Consider the following 21080-nt stretch of genomic DNA (forward strand, 5'->3'; position numbering starts at 1 on the left):
CTTTAAGGCTCTTCACCTTTCTCCAAGTGGAGCCCATGGCTGGCTGCTCCCCACTTTTAAACAAACAAACACAATGTCCTTCTTCCCCCTTCCTCCCCACTTTCTTTAATGACATCTTCAGTCATTAATGAGTTAATAAAAATCTCAAAGTCATCTGGGAATAGATAAGGGGGAAGAAAGAAGAGTATTGTACACATAATGACAGGCTCCCTGCTGGCCCTAAGATGTCATGGGTCAGCCATGTCAAGAATGTGTGTGCCCAATCATCTGCTGATTTTTATCAGCAAGGCCTGAAGCAGAATCTGACACGGCCAGTTTGGGAGTTACAATGAATAAACAATGACTTCTTGGATTGTTGGCTGCTGTGTGATAGAGTGAGAGGGTTTATATATACTAAAACATGATGACATTAGCAATCAATATACCAATTACTGGACAAGTTATTGGACGAAGAATGCACATGTCCTGAGCTTTGTGCACTTTGAACATGCTGCCAGCAAAGGAGACCACAGAAATAATGTTAATTAACCCAATCCAAGCTTGATATGCTAATGCCTGATGATGCCTTGAAGTTTCTGAGAGCATGAGGAAGGAAAAAACCTTGGTCTGATATAGCACATTAAACATTTGAAATATAAGACACAGGCCTGACAAATTTATTTTTCATCAGGACTTGAGGAAGAAAGGAATAAATTTTTTCAAGTGAGCAGCTGAGATTCTAACAGACTTAAATTGTTCTCTATAAAATTTCACCTAAACACCCTCAGCATGCTACACAAATTTCATCACTGAGACGTTAGAACATATCTCCTATAGCTTGGTTAAGGAAATATCCCAACAACTCTCACCTGCCTATTCTAAAGTAAAGAAAGTAAGATGAAACTCTAACACACTTTCTTATTTCTGTGTGACTGCAAATGCATTTCTGCATCTGATCAGTCTCTCTCATTCTTTAGTGTGCTCAAAATATTCAGTGTTTATGAGTTTGTCTTCTCTTATTCTGGAAGTGATTGTGAAGATAAAATGACAGTATTTTAATTGAAGCCAGGATAGAATGGGATTATATAAATCACCTAATTCCAATTACAATATAGAAGAAAACTAAAGTGAAGATCAACATTTCAGACAGATCTAAATTGGAGTTAAATGGTGTCAGCTCTCCTTTAAGATGGACAAGTCCATGATCTAATGGAAAGCTCATGGGTTTTGCCCTGAGATGCATTGTAAAAATGATGTAAAAAAAGAAAAGGACAGGTTTTATGATGGTTCTCCATCCTTTTCTGTGTAGTCTCTGAATGACAATTTTACTGCCATCTGGGAAGCAGCAATGCCATGGACCCTTTGACTTTTGCTCAGGTGGGAGCAAACAAGGCAGGGTGTAAATATAAAATTTAACTCTGCCTGCCAGGGCATCAACCAATGCAGCAGAAATTGGAAATAAGAAGAAGGGAGGAGAAGAGTTCAGCCATCAGAGTGGCCCTGTGTACTTGCTGGGTGTCAGAGGCTGAATAAAATCTGCAGATACATCTCTTAAAGATCACTTTTGTGATGTTGAATTACAATCAAATCTGCTCCTGCTCCTCAGAGCACTAAGCACTTCTCAGAGTTGTGTTGGACGGTGATGGCAGAGGGACCAGCCTCAGACAAAGGGGGAAAAATAGACGAGGCTCCATCTGGTTTTAACTGCAGTGGTTATGGAGTGTTCAGCTGGATCCCTCCAAATGGCTCTTCCCTTCCCATTGAGCGAGTTCTTGAAAAGTTTAAAAGTAAATTTGTCCAGCATGTGTGATATGAATAACAAAATGCTTTTAAATGTAAATGTTTCATAAAATAGCAGCATTACCATACATTGCAGTGAATACAGTTAAAAAATCCAACTCAATAATCCCTCCTCTGTAATTTACAATTAACTTTTTGCCTCAAGGTAACAGCTACATTCACAAAAATAATGGTAATAGATTGACCTTGTTATGAATGGATAACAAGCTGGAAACAATATAGTTTGTCACAGAGCATTAACTGTTACTGTTGAAATTGTAAATAATGTGTATAGAACTTACAATGTAAATGGCTCCCCTCAAAAATATTAATTATGTCAATTAAACACATGATGCATAATGGATTATTCTGAAACCTATTTAAGTCCATGTCAGACTGAGTACACCATTTTCTAAGATCCCATTCCCAGACTACTGGAAAAATCTATGGCTGTGCTTTGACTGCTCAAGGTGGAAAAAGGAATATTGCCTTAAATTGAAGATATATGGCTGCCCCTTTTGTTGACATTTCTGATCAGAAGATGAGACTGTTTACAGACACAAGGCTCTTCTGAAGTGCTTTCAGGCTGCTTTGGAACTGTTGAAAAGCAACTCTCATCCAGCAGTGCTGGTCAATCCCTGGAGGAATTCCATAGGATACAGAGAACTCTGCTGGATTTTGTGTCAATTTGGAATCACTGGATAGAGAAGGATAGATCAGGTCTTACACCTGGCTGGTTTCTCTGGCCAGAGTGATCTAACTCAGCATTCTCAAGCCAGTGAAAGCTGAGGGTGATGCTGTTCAAATCTCCTCCTTCTGTGTCCTTAGGAGCCTGGGCTCATCCAGGAGAAGGGTTTGCTACCACAAGGCTTTATGGAGTGATCAAAAGCTGATATATAACACATGGCTCAGAAAAAATTTATTTTCTCCCAGTGTCTGATGACCATCAACTCATGAACAAGACCTTGAAATGTACTTTTTGTGCTTCCCAGCCACAATTCCTCAGCTGTAGCTCAAGACTGGACTTAACAGCACAATGCTTAAGTGTTCTGGCCAATTACCACGTTGCATTATAAAAGAAGGATTCGCACTAGATTATCCACATAGAGAAAGTGATACTAAAATGACAAGCCACCAAGAGGTCAAATAACCACTTGCCAGAAGTTAAAATAACTAGACTGTGGAGCAGCAATATCTGAGGAGCTGGCATGTGTCCCAGGACTGGTTGTCATACAAATGAAAGAAAAGACAGCTGGAATCTTTTTGGATTGGCTGTTATTTTCTGTGAATATAATGTAAATCTACCACTCTGGTTTTTCAACCAGAAACTGATTCAGTAAAATATAAGGCCTCTTTATATCTCCTTTTTCCATGTGTGAGTTTCATCTACTTTGTTTAGCTTTATCCTTTGGGATCAAGGACTGTTCAGACTGTCTGAGCACAAAGAGTCTGATGGCAGTTTTGGGCTCTCCAGTAATCCAAGCAAATACATTGCATCCTCTCTTGCCAAAAGGTGTGTTCTCTCATCTGGGCAGCAGCAAAGTCCCCACAAATGTCTAACTGAGCAGGCTAACCTCTCCCCACCATGGAGCCAAAATCCCAGCCAGGCTGGGTTAGCTCTCCACCCAATGATTTTCCCTGGGCAGCTCTTGTTTCACCATCACTTGAAGTGTAGCTGTTTGCTATACATTCGGTGCCATCTCTTTAAAGATGTATATCTGAGTGGGCAAGAAAGTTAGGGATTAGCAATGGGCAGAGGTCAAGTCTGTCAAGACTTTAAGCATGTTGTTGGTTGTAAAAAAGATTACGTTACTGGCAGCCCTTTGCCAGATCAGTACTTCGATGCCAAATGTTAATCCTTGCTGGGGACAAGATGGCTTGTAAATGTTATGGGAGAACACAGCTTTTCCTGTAGAAAACAGGCATTTATGGTTAAAACATGGATTGTTTTCTCATGCTTGTGTTTGCATTTCATGCCAATTCACTCTTGCTTGCTATGAGCTTCGCTTCAGTACTTACATTTAATCACTTAAAGTCTTTATTTGTATAGTTGAGGAGAGAATGGTTGAGTTCTTGAAGCACTGGGGAGTGAAAGAGCCAGAGCTCAGCCTCAAGTTTTGCCAAAGGTCTTGCACTGTGAAACTGGGCAAAAGCAATGTGCCCACTGAACTTTGCTCTTCTCATCTGTACAATGAAGCTCTGTGTAAAAAGGATCCTGTAAAATTTCATTTGTGACTGTGAGAAGTTCAGTGTTTATTTGATCTATAAAGCAATCTGACTATTTCAGTGGGGCTGACTATATATCTGTAGCTTTCTAAGTAATGTCCTTTCCTACAGTCAGAAAATCACTGAATGATTCAGGTTGAAACCTTCAGGATGATCCTGTTCCAACTCTCCTGCTGTGGGCAGGGAAATTTCCTCTAAACCAGGTTGCTCTAAGATTTGTCTAACCCGACACTGGGCACTGCCAGGGATGGGACACCCACAATTGGACACTTTGGGAGGGCTTAGGTTTCCAGATCAGGCGCTTACACAAAGGCAGCCAAGGCATAATCCAACACAAGATTTTAAAATAACAGAAGATTCAGATGCCCCGAAGTTTGTTCTGCTGTGGACTTGGAGCACAACTGGGTGTGAGCAGCAGCTGTTGTCAAACGTGTGCAGAACACTGCACATGGCTGAGCACAGCCAGGAAATTAATGTTGTACCAGTGGGTCTCAGCAGCTGACAATGCTCACAGAGCATTGCACAAACTCTGGGAAGTCCTGTGGCTGTCTCACGTGAAAGGAAAACAAGCAGATCTGGGTGCAAACTACACTCACACCTGTTTTTGGCATCTAAAGATCCTCAGGGTCTCCGTGGCTCAGTTTTTCACCCTATTTTGGGAGGTAATGAAACTCAATGCTAAGGCAAGAATCAATAAAGCTTCACTTTAAAGGGCTGATGAGGTCAAGAAAACACGATGCCTGATGCACATGGGTTCAAGAGTAGAGGGGACCATGCAAGTTCCCAGGTAGATTTGATAACAGAATTCATAAAATAAGAAAAGCAAATTCAATCTGGGGAAACCTGAGCTTCTAGGTTTCATGCCATGTACATTTAGCAGCTATAAAATTAGAATGCTTTGGTACAAGGGGATTCAACATTTTTTCTGGCAACAAGTGAAAAATGATGTGCAGCATCCTAAGTACTAAATTCTGTTAGCTCAGTTTTGTTATGCAGATGGATTTTTTTCCTTCTCTTCTACTCTTTAAAATGTTTTGAATTAAAATAGCTTACTCAAGGTCACCAAAGGCATATGGTCCTGCTCAAAACTTTAAACAAAACATTAGTTTTTACAACCTTTTGTAATTTGGTATTGTATACAACATGGTTATAGACGGAATTTCTGTAATCTTTGCAGTGGGTGACAGAAATATGAGAGGCAAATTTATAAGCCATTTAGTGAAGCATTTAATCAATTTCATGCATAGGAAATAACACCGATTGCTTTGCTTTATCAATCTTGCTTTCTCAGAGACCTGCAGCCACCCCAACCTCAAAACACTTCAGTGCATGAGGGGGGAACCATATGCAAAATTCTAATGCTGCACACAGTGTCAGGGACTTCTGAGGGCTGTTTAAACTTGCCAGCATCAATAATCCCTCTTGAGGCTGCTAATATATTTCAGAAGGAAGGCAGAAAGCCTAATATTTATAGGAAGTTGCAAGGCCTCTTTTTACAGAGATTTTCCTTAAACATCCCTTGTCTCGAATGAGTCTTTGACACTGTGTAGAGTTATGCAGATTGAGCTTGCCTCTAATACTGAAGTGTTTCTGAATGCTGCCTTTAATCACTTACAAACACTTAAACACCCTCCCTGCATCGTGCCCCTGTTTCCATAAACTATGACTGGCATTTCATCTGTCAAACTCAGAGACACTGCTTGAGATGACACTGCTCACTGAGGCCACTGCAATAAAGGCAGCACCAGGTAAGAGTTAAAAATCACATTTGATTGGGACTGGGGGATTTATGGGAGACTGAGCTGAAGGATTACAAAAGTTCCTCTTCTGATCTTCAACCCATGGCTCTGGATGGACCACCTGACTTTTGGCAGTGGGCAGGAATTTGGGAACACCTCTCCTCACCCCTCCCACAGGACAGCTGGTGACAGAGGTTCCTGAGCTCTGTTCTGTCTGCAGTTGTGTCTGTACTCATAAGGAGTTGTCCATTGCTACATGATACCATGAAGTACTGCTCTTCCTGCAGAAAGGAAAGGAAAACCTTGACCAAACCAACCTCATCCCCTTCTCCTGTATCTAAAATGCCTACCTGGAGTAGGAGATAATGCTTAAAAGACTATTTCAGAGCACACTTTCTTCTCAAGTACTACAACAGCTTGTACAATACCCTGAGCAGAGTACTATGCAGTGATTTTTTTCCTGAGTGAAAAATTCCTGAAGGAGCAAAAAGCCAATCTCTCTGATAATCATCAGCTGCTCAACTATATTAAATTTAGACAAGGCTACAATAGTGCCAGAGTTGTCCCCTGCCCTCTAAAATTAGAACTGAAAGAATGGTGGGCATAGTGCTAAATATATAACTCATTTAAAAATAATGTGCTCTCAGGCTTTCCTAATGCTTGAAAAACTGATCATCATAAATCCCTAAAGATCTGTTTGCACAGCCAGCCTGCTTCCATCAGCCCCAAACATGTTTCAGTAGAGTCTGTCCTTCCTGAATGTCCACTTTTCCCTCAAAGTTTATAGGGGAAAAAAAAGCAGGAAAGGTTTGCTGTTAAATGATAGTTAAACAATAAACCTCCTAGTTATCTGCCTGGACAGAAGCTTCATCTGGCCTCTGCTTTCTGTTTGGAAGCAAAAAAGGAAAGAGGAAAGGGTTAATATTTACTATTTCTCATAAGCACTAGTCCTGAAAGAGTTGATAGGGACAATCCATCTGAAATGGTCACAAGTGTGAGGTTTAGCTCTTCAAGGTGTAGAAAACCATAAGGATCCTCTACAGAATAAAAAAAGACCCAAACCTAATTCTTCTCCTGTTTCTCAGCTCCAGAAAAAACCTAGTGCTAGCAATTTCAGAATCAATAAAATCAACAGGATGGATTAAAAGCAGTTTTGCATAGAAACAGGGGCATGGAAAACCTGCATTTTTCCTTCCTTCAAGGTCAGAAAAACTTCTACCTAGAAGCAAACCTCTTCTTTCCTTCCCAATTCCTTTCTAAGAGTGCACAGGACCCCACAGGGGGAGAAGTTGCATTAAGGAAATTTATAGAGAGTTGGGGCCTGGGTGTAAATTGCACTAAAGGAATTCTGGGTCCTTGCAGAACCTAAAAATCTCCATCATGAGACAAAGGGTGTCTTGGGAAAGTTGGGCTTTTATTTGCCAGCTGTTTTTCTGTTATTTTGACTATCAGAAAATCTATGACAGATATGTTTGAGGAGAGTGAAGTGAGGAGAGGGGACATAATTGTTTGGGAGTGTTTCATGGGAGTAGCAAGAAATCACTCTGCTGTCAGGTGTAGTTCTTCCTTGGGGTGCGCTAACAAACCTGGGGTTTATGAGAACCCAAAAGCCACTTGGCTGGAACAGAGATGGAATATGTGAAGCTGGGGGCTGTGGCTAAAAGAGAGAATGCTGCTTCACCACAAAATTTGGTTAAAATGGAGTAATGTGGGGTTTTTCCTTCTACTTCAGCTGCTCTTCCCCCCATGCTCATGGGATGCTGCAGAGGGCTCAGGTCTGTGCTCTCCTGAAGGGCTCTGAGAGGAGCCTGTGCCACGAGAAGTGGGTCTGGACTTGATCTGCTGCAAATAGAAATGCTTGTTAGGGAAGCAAACAGGTCATATTACACTATTCTTGTACCTTAAATAAATCAAGAAAGGTGTAAATGTGCTAGTCATGAACTTATTTCTCCCTTGGGCTACTTCCATGAGATGTTTCTTTCTCTTCCTTCCCCCCTCCTCATTCTACCTTTGCTCTTTTGGATGCCATCAGCTGGTTGGAGGGGTTTGCTGAAAATAGAAATATTAAAAAGGCATGTTTTCTGTTGGCTCATCTGGAACATTCTGGGGAGGATTAACTCCTTGAATTCTTCACCCCATAAATTTGGGGTTTCCGCTCTAGTTTTGCCTTGCAGAAATACTAAAGCAAGAGAAGTATCAGTAAAAGAAACTGAAAAGATTTTCCTACATAGATATACTTTTGAAACCTTAATGAGCAGGTGATCTCCTTTTCTTCTTTCCTTTAAAACAGTACCTAGGATAAAAACTCCATACTTTTCTGCTGGAGGAAGCCTAGAAAAGTTTATTATAGTATGAAGGCAGATTTCTGGGAGAGGAAAAATAGTATTGGAAGGTTAATTTTTTATTTTTGTTTTTTAAAGCAATACAGTGATTAACAGGCATGTTACAATGGGCTGTTTCTGGTGGAACTGGTGTTTTTAATGACCTCACTGTAAAATGAACACTTTGCCACCCCTAGGAGCTGTTTGTTATGCTGTAGAATTCTCTGGACATTGCCTAGAGCTGCTCACTTTTTACAAATGAAAGCAAATGAGAATTAAAAAAAGTTCTACTACCTGCTCATTCACCAAAGCCGTTTTTCTTGAAGCAGAATAGACAGAATTAAAAAAAAAACCCTCAATCAAGTTTCTTACTCTTTGAAAAATACAGTATTTTATGGATGTAATTTATAATCAGAAAAGAAGAGGGCTATTCCCAATATTATCTTTATCTTCTAGACATAAATAACAAACAACTCTGGTAATCAAAATTTACTGCAATTGTAATAGGTTTTGGCATCGTTTATGTATCACAGGGAATGTTAACATAATGTTGACTTTCAGGACTGAGGCCAATTTTTTTTATTTTATTTTTTGGGCTGGATTCATTGTGTACATATATATACATATATATGGAAAACCTCCCTTCCCCCCAGTATATTTGTGACTTTTATGGTATTCGAGAGATTAATTCTCGTAAATAACACTGTTTACATCTCCTAATCAGAAAGTTGAAATTATCTGTGACAATGTGAACACTAAAAAGTTGTATACTATGAAAATATTTCAATAATTAATGCATGCACTATCTAGAGCAATTGACAGTGAGGTCATAAACATAATGGGCCATCTGTGTTTGATTTGTATCTGAAAATGCTTAAAGGGAAAGGCAGGTAATTCAGGCTTCTCTTACAAATGTAAACAGGCAAGATTTTTCACCTTCTCAGAAGGTTGTTGAACCATTTCATTACTTTAAAGAAGAAGGGGAAAAAAAAGGTTTTTCCAGGCTAGAACCTTTTACCACACTTGCATTTTGCTCCTGTATTCTCTGACAGCCAGCACACACCAGTGAGGCTTTTAGTCTTCTTTTAGAGGGTTGTCATTCTCCTTTATTTACTTTATATTGTTTGCTCTATAAAAAAATGCCACTTCAGGCTCCTGAGCAATCCCACCAGCTCACTTTGCATTCTGGGACCTGGCTTTAAATAGTTTCCTTTGGACCTTTCCAAGTTCAGATCTGCACCGGGCTGTTGAATGACAGCAAAAGGTTTGTGCAGGGATCTGGCTCGTTGTGCCTTTATGACCCTTCTCTGGATTTGTCCCAACTTGTCTCCTGAACCTTTTCTCCCTTGTGAAAGCCGAGATTCAGGTTACCTGCATATCTGGGCTTGGATTTAATTTAGTCCCGGATTTCTGCGCCGCGATGGGGAGGAATGGATTGTCCTGCTATCGTCAGGAATAACTCTTTATCTCTGGCCTTATATGCATTGGCACAAAGCCAATATCAGGCTGGAATGACTCAATAAATAAACAACCATGCAGCCCTCTTGTTTTCACTGGCTGATCTGATGACAGTCGGGCTCCTGCTCTTGGCACACAGCGAGGCTCTGCTGAAGGAAATGCCATTATCTTCCCCGTGCCAGGCAGAGATTAATACATTCTTAGAAATTGAATCCAGACAGGACTTCTAAATGATTTCATGTGACCTCCTGTATATCAGGGCTATTAAATACTACAAATTACCTATGATAAGAGCAGAGATTGCAGCCTATTTAAAACTCTGTGCATTTCCCCCCCCCCACTCTGCTCTGCCCTTTCTTGTTCCTCAGCTATTAAGAGTAGGCAGAGGATGGGTCACAGCAAGGCAATACTAAAGTCCAGAGAAACTGGCTGAAATATACCTGGGGATTCCTGCACAGTAAGAATTCCCTCATTGTCCCTGATAACCTGACCTGGGATAATTTCACTCTCAGGTCTGAAACTGGGGATCAGTGCAATCCTGAACATGACAAGAACAGGCACCAACTACCACCTGTGAGACCTCTTCATTGCCCTCCTAGACTTTGATCACCTCTTCTGCATTTCATGTCTAGCATTGCAAAATCTTGGATGTAGCCAAGGGAAGAAATACTGGCATAAAGCAAAACGAGAAACTGAGTTATACACCAAGGTGTGAGAATTATTCTTGACATTGCAAGTGCCTGTCTAATGCTTGGGACTCTGAAGCATAAATATTTTTCTAATGTTGGGCAAGAGGGATAGTAAAAGGGGACAAGGCAAAGGCCCAGATTCACAGATTGGTAGAGAAAAACTCTGCTTTATGGATGTTGAGCATCTACATTTCTCTCAGTTGCATAAGAATCCTCTGCTTTCCCCATATCCTCTCAAACAGGAGGGTGTATAAACTGCTGGGTGTTCCAAGTCAGGTGATGAAGACGATAAATTCTACATTGTCCAAGCCAAATGATCTCAAAATATAGCAGTTTGCAGCACTGGGAAACTGCATCTTACTTCAAAGCTGAGTTTCTGTAACTCCTGTTTCCATTTTTGCATCTTGTCATGTTGTTGGCAGCAAGGTCAAATGCCCCATGTTATCCAATATTCTCCCTGTGCACAGGTCCCACTGCTTAGAAATCAAGTCCTCTTCCTCCTTTCTTGTTCAGCTGAGGAATTTGAGTTTATATGTTGCACAGCAGTGCTTGTTTCTAATATCTAGATTATTTTATTCTCCTATGGTCTTACTTCGTTAGATTTCCCTTTTGAAAGTAAAGTCAGACCCAGATGTCAAATGATTTGAATTACCAGTTTTTGTCAGAGCAGATAATTTCCTTTTTTCTACTTGAATCTGTCTCTCTCTTTTTTTTTTTTTTTTTTTTTTTTTTTTTTTTTTTTTTTAATTCTGGCTCTGGGTTTCAGAGAGTTTTGGCCTTGTTATGCTGAGTAGAGGTGGAGATTAAATACTTCAGGTTCAAATGTTTTGAGACAGTTTCCCACTCCATAAAATCAGCCTTGTTCCCTGATTTTTGCATTGTTTAGCTACATTGCAGCAAATACAGCATAACAGAGTGCCCTGAATCAGAACCTCATCCTCTCCCATCACTTGCTAAAATAATTCTTCCTGTCATCTACAGATTTTATTGGCACAATTTTATGTGCTATGTGAAAATTTCATAATAAAGTTCATGATACTATAAACTTCAAGTTGTGTCAAACCAAAGTAAAACCTGGCCCAGCCATAGTCTGTGACAGATTAGGGAAAGATTATTGGAAGAAGAACTCTGTACCTTCCTGATGTCAAAATCTGCAGTTAAAAGACATCCAAAGATGATGTTTAATATTACTCAGTGTGGTTTCATGGTTTTTAAAATCCATCTATACTTTTGTTCTCTCCAACATCTTTGAAAATGAGTTCCATCATTGAATTCATGCTGAGGAGAAAAATACTTTCTTGCAGCAAGTGCCCTATATTGTATTATGAAAAAGAGTGAATAATCATTCCCTACTTACCTTCCCTATTCCAGATTTTATAGGCCAGATATTGTGCTCCCTTTTTCTTTTTCAGATATTCTTTACTTAAAAGAAGCAGGAAGGTGTTGCAATTTTCTGCATCTATTTTGAGTCAGAGTGACCAGAACTACAGTGGATTTATACATGGCATGAGGATATTTTCTGCATTTTCCTTCTTCCCTCATAATCTTGTATCTTATTTTCCCTTTTGTGGGGCACTGAATTGATGCTTTACAGTGAATTATTCACAGTCACTGAGATCTTTCTGGCACAGATGCATCTGCAGCCTCTCTGTGTGTGTCTGCATTGCACTTTTATTACTCTCCACCCAGTGACACTGAATTTCTCCTGGTTTTCTAATACTCTGGCACTTAGTACAGTGAGATATTTCAGCTTGGAGAGTGTTGGATAATTCTCTCTCATTTATCCATATATGATCAGCATAGCTGGTGACAGACTCCTGGGGGCCCCTGCTCAGTAGCTGCCCCTACTCTGAAAACTCTGTATTTATTTTAGGACAGCTCAGTTTAAAGCACTGAAACCTTCCCAAAGCCTTTCTAAAAATCTGTGTGCCCTTGCTGGAGATGCACTGATTCCTTTGGCAGAACCTCATTAAAAGGAATTTGTGCAGAGCAAGGGATGGCTCTGAACATCACCTGGCATTAAAAGCCACGGTGGTTTTGCTTGGTTAAATTTAAAATAATTTCAAAAAGAGAATGTATTTTTCTGCTCAAGGCTGTGATCTGGCATTTGGGATATATAGGTTGTACTCTTCACCAAAAATCTGTCTCATTGAGCAAGTTGTTTCATCTTCCTGCAGTGCAGTTGCTCAGAGGTGCAATCATTATTTATTCCTTCCATCACCTCTCTTCACCTTCTAAGCTTTTCAGGATAGGGGCAGCATCTTTACTTCTAGATTTTTCTTTTAATCATGTTGTATGGTAACTCTGGGTGATGTCATAATCCAAGCTGATAATGCATTTGTTAAGGTCAAATAGCCTGATAAGGGCATTAAGTCACTGGTTTTAATCAAGCTCCATTTCACTTTTTCAGTTAATATATATATATATTTAATTTCAGTGATACATTGTCTCAGTGAGAATATTTGTTTTGGCCACTAAATAAACCAGTATGCCATAATAAAAAAATTCTGTGTTATTTCAAGTAAAATGAATTTGCTTTTATTCTGCTATTTTAAAGAATCTGGTTGGACTCTAGCAGTGATAATATCAGTAAAGAAAAAGCCAAGGGCCTTTTTAATGAGATTTCATTAAGGTGTGCTAATTAAAAAATGGGAAGAAGACAAAGAACCACAGTGCCTCTGCACTGAAGATGCTGTGCCTTAAGAGAGTGAGTAGTAACTGTTGGGTCAGTGAATATACACCAGCCCTGTAAATGCAGAATATACGTCCTGAACAGGGCATTTCCTCACAATGATTATGCCAGCAGCTAATGGCCACATCCAATGGGTCACCCATCCTTCCTCCCTCCCCTTTTAAAGTGACACCATCCCTGTTTCCACTCTGTATCTGTCATAAAGACACATTGATTTCCTTTTGGAGGAAAACACATATTTCTTCCCTCCTGCTAAGAAGATAAATCTGACAGTTTTTAATCAAATGTAGTTGTTCACAACTATAGAAATGTTTCCAGTGGCACAGATGAAAACCTTTTATTTTTTTTTCCTATTTTTTTTTTAAAGGGGGTTTCTGGAAGTCAAGTTTATTTGGAGAGTGCACCTGTGCTAAAAATTTTACTGTATGCACCAGCAGTTAACATTTGGGAATGCCCTATGGGCAGGTTTAACTTTACTGCCCTCCAACATAATGCCTGTCTTGTAGTGGTAACCATGAATACTGCCATAGTTAAGGGTCTGTCAGTGGTTCTGTCATAAACTCCCCTGTTTCCAGGGTTTTTATAACTCAGCCATAAAAACCTCTCTCCAAGCTAAAGCTTAGCTTACCAAGGCAGACCTGATTCTGATCTTGGCAAGGCAGATGATACATATCCCTCTGTCTCCTCTGAAATTAGCTGTGATCCCTCAGGAAGGGCTCTCACAAACCATGGGTGCAATACATGTCCAGCAATATGTGATAGATGAAGGGAGAATAGTGTCTTAGAAAGGCTTTCATCCTCTTCAAATGGCAAATAAATTGGCCTTTTTACTTTGAAGCAAGAGAAGTCAAACAACACAGTGCTTTCCAATTTAAATTGCATTTTTGCTTTAGTCTTTTATTTCTTAGAGTAACTTTAGGAGTTCATTACTGCTTAGCCTGGGCCATTGGAAAATATCTGATAGCATTTAGAAATGTGGAAAATCACTCACTATTTAAGTATTACTCTGGATTTAAATCTGTGGGAATGAATGTGGAAATGGAAATCCTGAAGAGAAAGATCACTCAAATCTGAGTACAGCCAGTGTTCAGCAACACAGAAACCATGGCTACTGTGACCTTGAAAGAAAGGGAGTGGTGTTTAAAATGTAAAATGGCAATTTATATTTCTGCTAATTTGTCTGTAGAATTAACCCAGCTTGTAGGCAAGGCTGGCTGCAATGAGCCCTAGAAGTAGAGCAAATATTGGTGCATAATAATAATTTTCTATAATGGCTGCTAGTATAGATTTGGAAATAGGTTATACATTCCTCAGTAAAATCAGAATGGGATAGATGGATGCTAGCTAAACTATGGTTTGGATGTTGTGTTAATGCCCACTAATTTAAAAAGTAGTAAACAACTACTGGATATGTGCTGGATATATTTGGATTGTGAAGGTTTTTTCTGTTCTGGGAGGAGGAAGAATTGTTCAACTCTGCCAAAATATCCATGGGTTTTTCATTCTAGGCTGAATTCTATGCTTTCCATTGTCTCCTGATGGTTGAGGTGTTCCAGTCCTCCTTATTCCCTTCCTGAATGCCCCAAAGCTGAACGCTCACCAAATATTTTTAATTTGAACCTGCAGGTACAGCTGAAAAACGGTGAAGAGAAAATGAAGGAAATACCTTGACTGTGCTACAAGAGCTGGTACCTTCACTAGCACATGCTCGTTGCTAGTGCTGCCTTTTATCTCCAGTATTTGGCATTTTTGCTATGACTTCTGACTACTTCATGCTTCAACTCAGGGGGGCAAAGGAGAGGGGGAACTGCCAATCCATCTCTTTCAAAGAGCATTTTATATGTCTAAGGAAAAACTATGGAAAATGAAAACAAATTAAGTAGGAGGGTAAAAAAGCACCTTTTATTTTCTACTTCTACACTGATAATGGACAATTAATTTTAAGGACCCTTTTTGGAAATGAGTCGGAGGTAAGCCCTGGTCAAAACTGTTCTTACTTTTAAACATTATTTCTGCTTCTGTGTTATGGGGAACTTTCATGGTTTGTGCCCTGAATTGGATAATTCAGGCCTTACTCCTGTTTAGATCTAGGCCAATGGGATGATCTTTTGTTGACCAAGGTTTCCTCTAACATTTGTGCCTTTATGAATATTCTCTCTTCAAGGTATGAAGGAAGTTTCTCCTTTTAAGAAGTCTGGTCTCCCAGTAACCTTGGGGTGGATTTACACATTTAAGTCACATCAAATGCTAATAGGAATTCCTTGGTCAAATCCTCTGCCCTGTCCCTCTTCATGCCTCACTGGGAGAAAAGAGCCATTAGTGTGTTTAAAAGTAAATTTCAAGGTTTCCTTTTTGTGCGTTCCAATGGCTGAGGTTTATTTCTCTCGTCCTTTTTATTTTATTGTGAGGCACCTTGAGTTATTTGCATGATAAGACACCCTGTAAATGGATTATATTGTAATGCATTGTGTAGGTTTAATGCTGACAACAGCTTGGTTTGGAAGTAAGATAGCAACTTAGATTTTTAGTTTCTGATGTGCCGTGCAGAGAAATGCCTTTTGAGAAGCACAAGGCGAAGCAGGAGGGACGAGGAGGAGGCAGCTGGAGTTAAGTTGTATGAATAACGTGAGGCAAGGCTGCCGTTCAAGATGAGCTGAATGCATTAACTTCTCAGCCCCCAAACTGCAGAGAATCAGCAGCACAAATGCCAGTGGCTCCCCCTTCTCTGCTCTAACACTTAATCTGGTTTTCCCCTTCATTTTTTTCCCAAGGATACCAAAGAGGTGGCAATGTTTTTTAGTAACAGCCTTTCACATGGGATGGGTGTACCTTTGCAGACACTGTGCCCAGAATATTATGTCATTATATACTACCTACTTAGGAGCTGGAGCTGGTCCCCTGGAGAAGCCCTATATTTCAGGAAAAAATGGTGAAATGAGCAAAAAGTCTGTTTTTTGGGGAGAAGTAAGTTGCCCTTAACTCTCACTGGACCATGTAATGAGTGCTGGTGCAGGAGGTTTGGCAGTCTGAGCATGGAAAACATACACTTCCCAGGAACAGGGTGTTTAAATCCTGGCAGAAAGAACTTGGCTTTTCCCCCCCAAGGTAAGTATGGAGTTTGCATTGAGTGGCTATTTCAGATAACACCACAAAAATATAAACTTGCTCTGGAGATTAAAGTGCTTTTCATCTCTGCTGAAGTTCTGCACAAGGCTGCATTTCATGTTACACGCTTGAGATACCCTGTGCAAGTGGCAGAAATATTCCTCTTTCTCCCTTTCAGTTGCAATAATAAAGCTCTCCAGTTTTTTAAAACTTTGCTCCATATAACTCAAAGCTTGAATAAAATGATAGCAATTAAATCAAAGGTGATGAATCTGTTTCAGTTGTGTCTTCTTGCCTTAATTCTTCACAGTACCTATCACCCTTGCACTGGTTTAAAGTTCTTGGGCATTTTAAAGTTCTTGGGCATCTCTTCAGCTTTTGGCATGTACATGGTATCATTTCTCACTAATAGAACTATTCACATATTCCACATATTTTAAATAACTCTTTATTATCTATAGTGGTTGAATGGAAGAAGCTAAGCAGTCGTGCAAAATTTATGCATCACTTAAATTAAAATGAAATGCTGCTCGGAATCACTTTAGGTTTCATTTTTTAGCTCAAAGTCGTCATGAATAGCATTTTGAAAAGCACTTTGATCATGGCGCTGTTAAAAAAAAAAACAACAGAGGAGAGAGGGGAGTATCTTTGGGGGAGAAGCCTTTGAAATCATAAAGTGTAACTAAACTTAGTCAGCATACTGTGACCTGTCAGGAAAGAGCTGATCCTATTTAAGCTCCGCCGCATGCGGCCAAAATACTTTAAAGAGAATTCTGTAGATTTCTGTGTTTCCTGACGTCAACGTGGCACAAGAGGAAGATTGGCTGCTATTTTTTTTTTTAAGAGAAAAAGAAATGCTTAAAAGTGCCACCAAAGCATTCCTGACTTGGGTCACTGTGCTGGTGACGCTGCAGTTTCTAGGACATATTGTCACTTGATCCAGGTCTGAGTCTGTGACTGAAAAAAGGGACATTTTGGTTTACCAATCCATTCTTTTCAATTAAAATACATAGAGGGTCTTGTCTTCCCTGCTGCTCCATGGTTATGAGGGAAGAATTAGGCACTAGCTATCCCTTACGGATGAGTGGCGTGTAAATCTGGATTAATTCTGGCAAGCTGAGGGGAGCAATACAAGGATCTGTCTCACTCCAGTGCCTGGTCTTTATGCCATTGAATCCCTCCACTGATAGAGAGATGCTGGACAGTTGTACATCCAACACCACACTCAGGGCAAGAAACCTTTAAAAATAGTTTAAATTAAAACAACTGGTGCTTTTAAAGAGAGGAAGAGGTTCTTTGTGAAGTACAAATAAATTCTCCAACTCTCTCTGTGAAGACGTCACTAACAACTCATTTAAACTCTTGTAAAGAGAGTGTTTGTGTTCTAGCAAGAAGTTTTGCAATCTGGAACAAAATGTTACTGATTGGGGAATTTGGATCTCAGCTGCTCCTGAATGACTCCAGATTGAATTCCATTCATGATGGTGCTATTATTCCAGACTTGCATGAGGGCAATAGACCTTACATTAGGGAAATCAGTGTTGCTAAATTATTATTTGATTAAAAAAAAGGAAGAAAGAGCCTTCAGTTGTCACTAGAAGTAGTACTTGGATGGCTTTTTGCTGTTGAAAATGTCTGAAGCAGTGGAAAACAAAGCTGCGCAAATGGTATTGCTTTCCATAAAAATATCCATCATGGGGACTGTCCTTTCCTTCTGTGGGAACACCTGTTTGGTGGTTTCTGCATTGTGGGGTGAGAGCATTGGATCCAAGACACCCCAGGATGCAGCAGAATATTGCAAAATAAATCAGCCTGCCTTTGAAATCTGAAAGAAATTTTGCTTTGTGTACAGGGATGCAAAGTCTGATACAGCACTGCTGCAACCTGCAAGAAAAAGAGTGATCAAAATTGGTAATAATTCTTCCATTAAGTGGGAGATAAAACTTTAATTAAGACAGCCTACTGGAAGCTCAGGATGCTTCAAGTGTGACTAATACTGACTGGCAAAAATATTAATTTCAACAAACATTAATTAGTGAGTTTTGTTCTGTGGCTGAGAAGACGGTGCTTGCATGCAAGTGTCCCTACAGGGGTGTGTGTGGACGTGCACTTTGGAGAGTGTGACATGTGGTGAGGCAGCACGAGGGTCTCACGTGTCCCCCAGTGTTGAATACAAGGGTTTGGTGCCTGAGCAATGTGTCTAAAGACTTGGACACGTGAATTTCTCACTATGATGAACACACATCAACACCAACACTGGCTGTTTATACATGAGGCTGCACCAGCACCTTCCAGTGTGTCACCAGGTGGGCTCTGAATGGGGATTTCTCCATTTTTGTGTGCCAAGGTGAACTCTTGGGAGACTCCACCTGGAGCTCTGCATCCAGCCCTGAGAGCCCCAGGATAAGAAGGATGTTGGAGTGAGTCCAGATGATCCAAGAGCTGGAATGTCTCTGCTATGGAGACAGCCTGAGAGACATGGGGTTGTTCAGCCTGGAGAGGAGAAGGCTCTGGGGAGATCTCACAGCACCTTTCAGAGCCTAAAGGGGCTCCAAGAGAGCTGAAAGGGATTTTTGACCAGAGCATGGAGTGACAGGATGAAGGGTAATGGCCTCAAACTGAAAGAGGGCAGGGTTAGATTAGATATTTGGAAGAAATTCTTTACTGTGAGGGGGGAACAGGTCCTTCAAAGTGTTCAAGGCCAGGCTGGACAGGGCTTTTAGCAACCTGGTTCTCATGGAAGGTGTCCCTGCCCAAGGCAGAGGGTGGAACAATGTGATCTTTAAGGTTCTTCCAACCCAAACCATTCTGTGATTCTCCAAAAACCTGTTCCCGCTACTTCAGGCTCCTGGCAGCCGCAGGGAGAGGTTATAGCTCTGACTTTCCCCTCCAGCTGAGGCATCTGGGGCTGTTTTCCCCTTGCAGATCCCTGGAGTTTCCCCATGGCTCATAGCCCCAAGGGACTGCACAGCTGCTTGTCCTAGAGCCAGATCAGACTGAGGTCAATGGCATAACTCGCCCTCCAATTTTTGGGGACTAAGGTTACACTGCTGATGTTACAGGAGAAGTGCTAAATGGCAGAATCAGCTGGATGGAGTGGCTACTTTGGAGTATTTTAGCTGAGTGGCTTGAGCATTTGGGTTATATTTTAGCAAGTGAGATGACCATTCTTTACAGATATTAAGAATGCAGAGCCTTGTGAATAGCGGAAAATCTAACATTTCATGGATATCAAAACTCATGCTCTTTTTTCCACAATACGAGTGTGTTGTAATTCTTTTTTTGCCCTCTATTATCCTTTTACACTGCCACAGAATGTACTTTCATCTTTTGGAAATGACCCTTTAATGCAGTGGCTAAAATTTAATTTAGGATCTTTTGTTTTAAAAGGTGTATGCTTTGTTGTACAGGAACAACAATGGGGCTTCCATGGTTTTCATTGTGACTTAGAGCAAAAATGAATTTTTGAAAGATATTTATGATATTTTTTTCCCCTGTCTGCCCATTCTGCAAACTCTGCTCAACCTTGGAGACCAGGCTGTGTTCCTCCTGAGATGTGAGCTCCTGTTACCAACACAAATTCTTCAAGTAGTGGCTTTGCTGCCTCCTTCATGCTAAAACAAACATAAAGTAATTAAAACTTAAGTTTCTTTGCAAGGTATGGAAAGAAACATGATTTAAAAGACCTTGGACAATCCATTTGAGAACCAAACTGCTTTTTCTGAAAAGAATTGTTTCTTTTTCCCCAGTGTAAAACGGAACTTTGAATGAATTTTGAATCTCAATTACCATCCTGTGTGGGCCCCAACATGAAAGTTGTTACCACTCTCAAACCATGTTTAACTGGAACATCAGAGACAGTCCCTTCAGCTGGTCAGAATAATTTCAGCTCCAAATATCTTCATGAAGAAATGCAAGAGCAGATGTTTGCATCTTTTCATTGTCTCAGTGCCTAATTCATTCAACTGCAGTAGCTACTGAGGACTTTTGCCTCTATTACTATAACTTTTAAAAATTTTTCTCTCTGGTTATCAAAGTTTTCTTCCATTCCTGCTACTGATTTTATTGCCTAATGCTGGCAATACTCTGTTATCTTTATCTCATCTTGATCTATGCTTTTTATTTGAGTTGCAAAAGACCACAGCCACAATTCAGTCTAAGAAGATAAACTAAAGTAATTCAAGCCCAGTGAATGGTTTTATTCTCTTGTGTTCGTACTTTCATAACTTACTACTCTTCTGATCCATTTTCAGCTGTAATGTATATACAATCAACTTTTTCAGACTCCTCACAAGAAAAGCTTTTGTTCACTGGGCAGTAATCAGTATTAAAAGCCTTTAAAATGGTGAAAGTCAATGACACTGGTGCATTGTCCAGATGCATTGTTGTTGATGAAGAGAACTGATATTTCTGTGAAAGACCAATTTCATCCCAAAGTTTCTTCATCTCCTGTGATCACAACATTTTTCACATATTCCTCACAATCACATAAGCTGGCGTCCACCTCTGATATTTCATTCTAGCTCAGGTAATTTTTTTCCCTCCCAGAACAACTACAGAATGATTTGATGGCTTGGAATAAAGCACTGAATAGTCTCAGTCCATTAATGGAGCCTCTACAGACACCATTATATATGAGCTCTATATATTACAGCATTTGAATCAGTGAAGAAAAAAACCTTACAGCAAGAAGACACTTGATCACAAATATAGTTGTGTCACTTGAACATTTTAAATGTAAAAGAGAAACACTTCAAAAAAGAATAAGAGGAGTGAAACAGTCCTTTGTTTTCTAGGGGAGCACAAACCTAAGACTGGTTCCAGAGATTTCAAATCCTTTAACATTAAGCTTGTGGTTAGATGCCTTGATATTTGCCATTGTTGGGGAGACACACATGTATTCTTCCCCCAGCTTTCAAATGTTTGTTTTTGAGTCATTACAAACCAGATTTCTCTGTGAGGTGTCTGGTAGAGAAACAAGATCCCCTAAGTTTTACAGTCTGCAGTTAAATGCTGTGGTCCCCACTGCTTTACAGCCTGTTAACTCCAGTGACATTTGGATCTGACACAGAGGTGGGGAACACCCTCGTGT

General features: G+C 40.1%; 1 long non-coding RNA gene across 16 annotated transcripts in view; it reads left to right on the plus strand.

Annotated features, from left to right (window-relative positions):
* The window catches only part of LOC102069628 (uncharacterized), a 77279-nt gene that overhangs the window by 43970 nt on the left and 12229 nt on the right, over positions 1–21080 (plus strand). For 8 of the 16 annotated variants that reach the window (XR_012582105.1, XR_012582090.1, XR_012582106.1 and 5 more), the window contains one exon: positions 1–10868. This exon is cut by the window's left edge. This is a non-coding gene — a long non-coding RNA (uncharacterized LOC102069628). Of the gene's footprint in view, positions 16355–21080 lie in introns of those variants that run through there. The other 8 variants (XR_012582107.1, XR_012582108.1, XR_012582109.1 and 5 more) reach the window with 5 other exon arrangements.

Source organism: Zonotrichia albicollis, chromosome 11, assembly GCF_047830755.1.
Source record: "Zonotrichia albicollis isolate bZonAlb1 chromosome 11, bZonAlb1.hap1, whole genome shotgun sequence".
NCBI classification, from domain to species: Eukaryota; Metazoa; Chordata; class Aves; order Passeriformes; family Passerellidae; genus Zonotrichia; species Zonotrichia albicollis.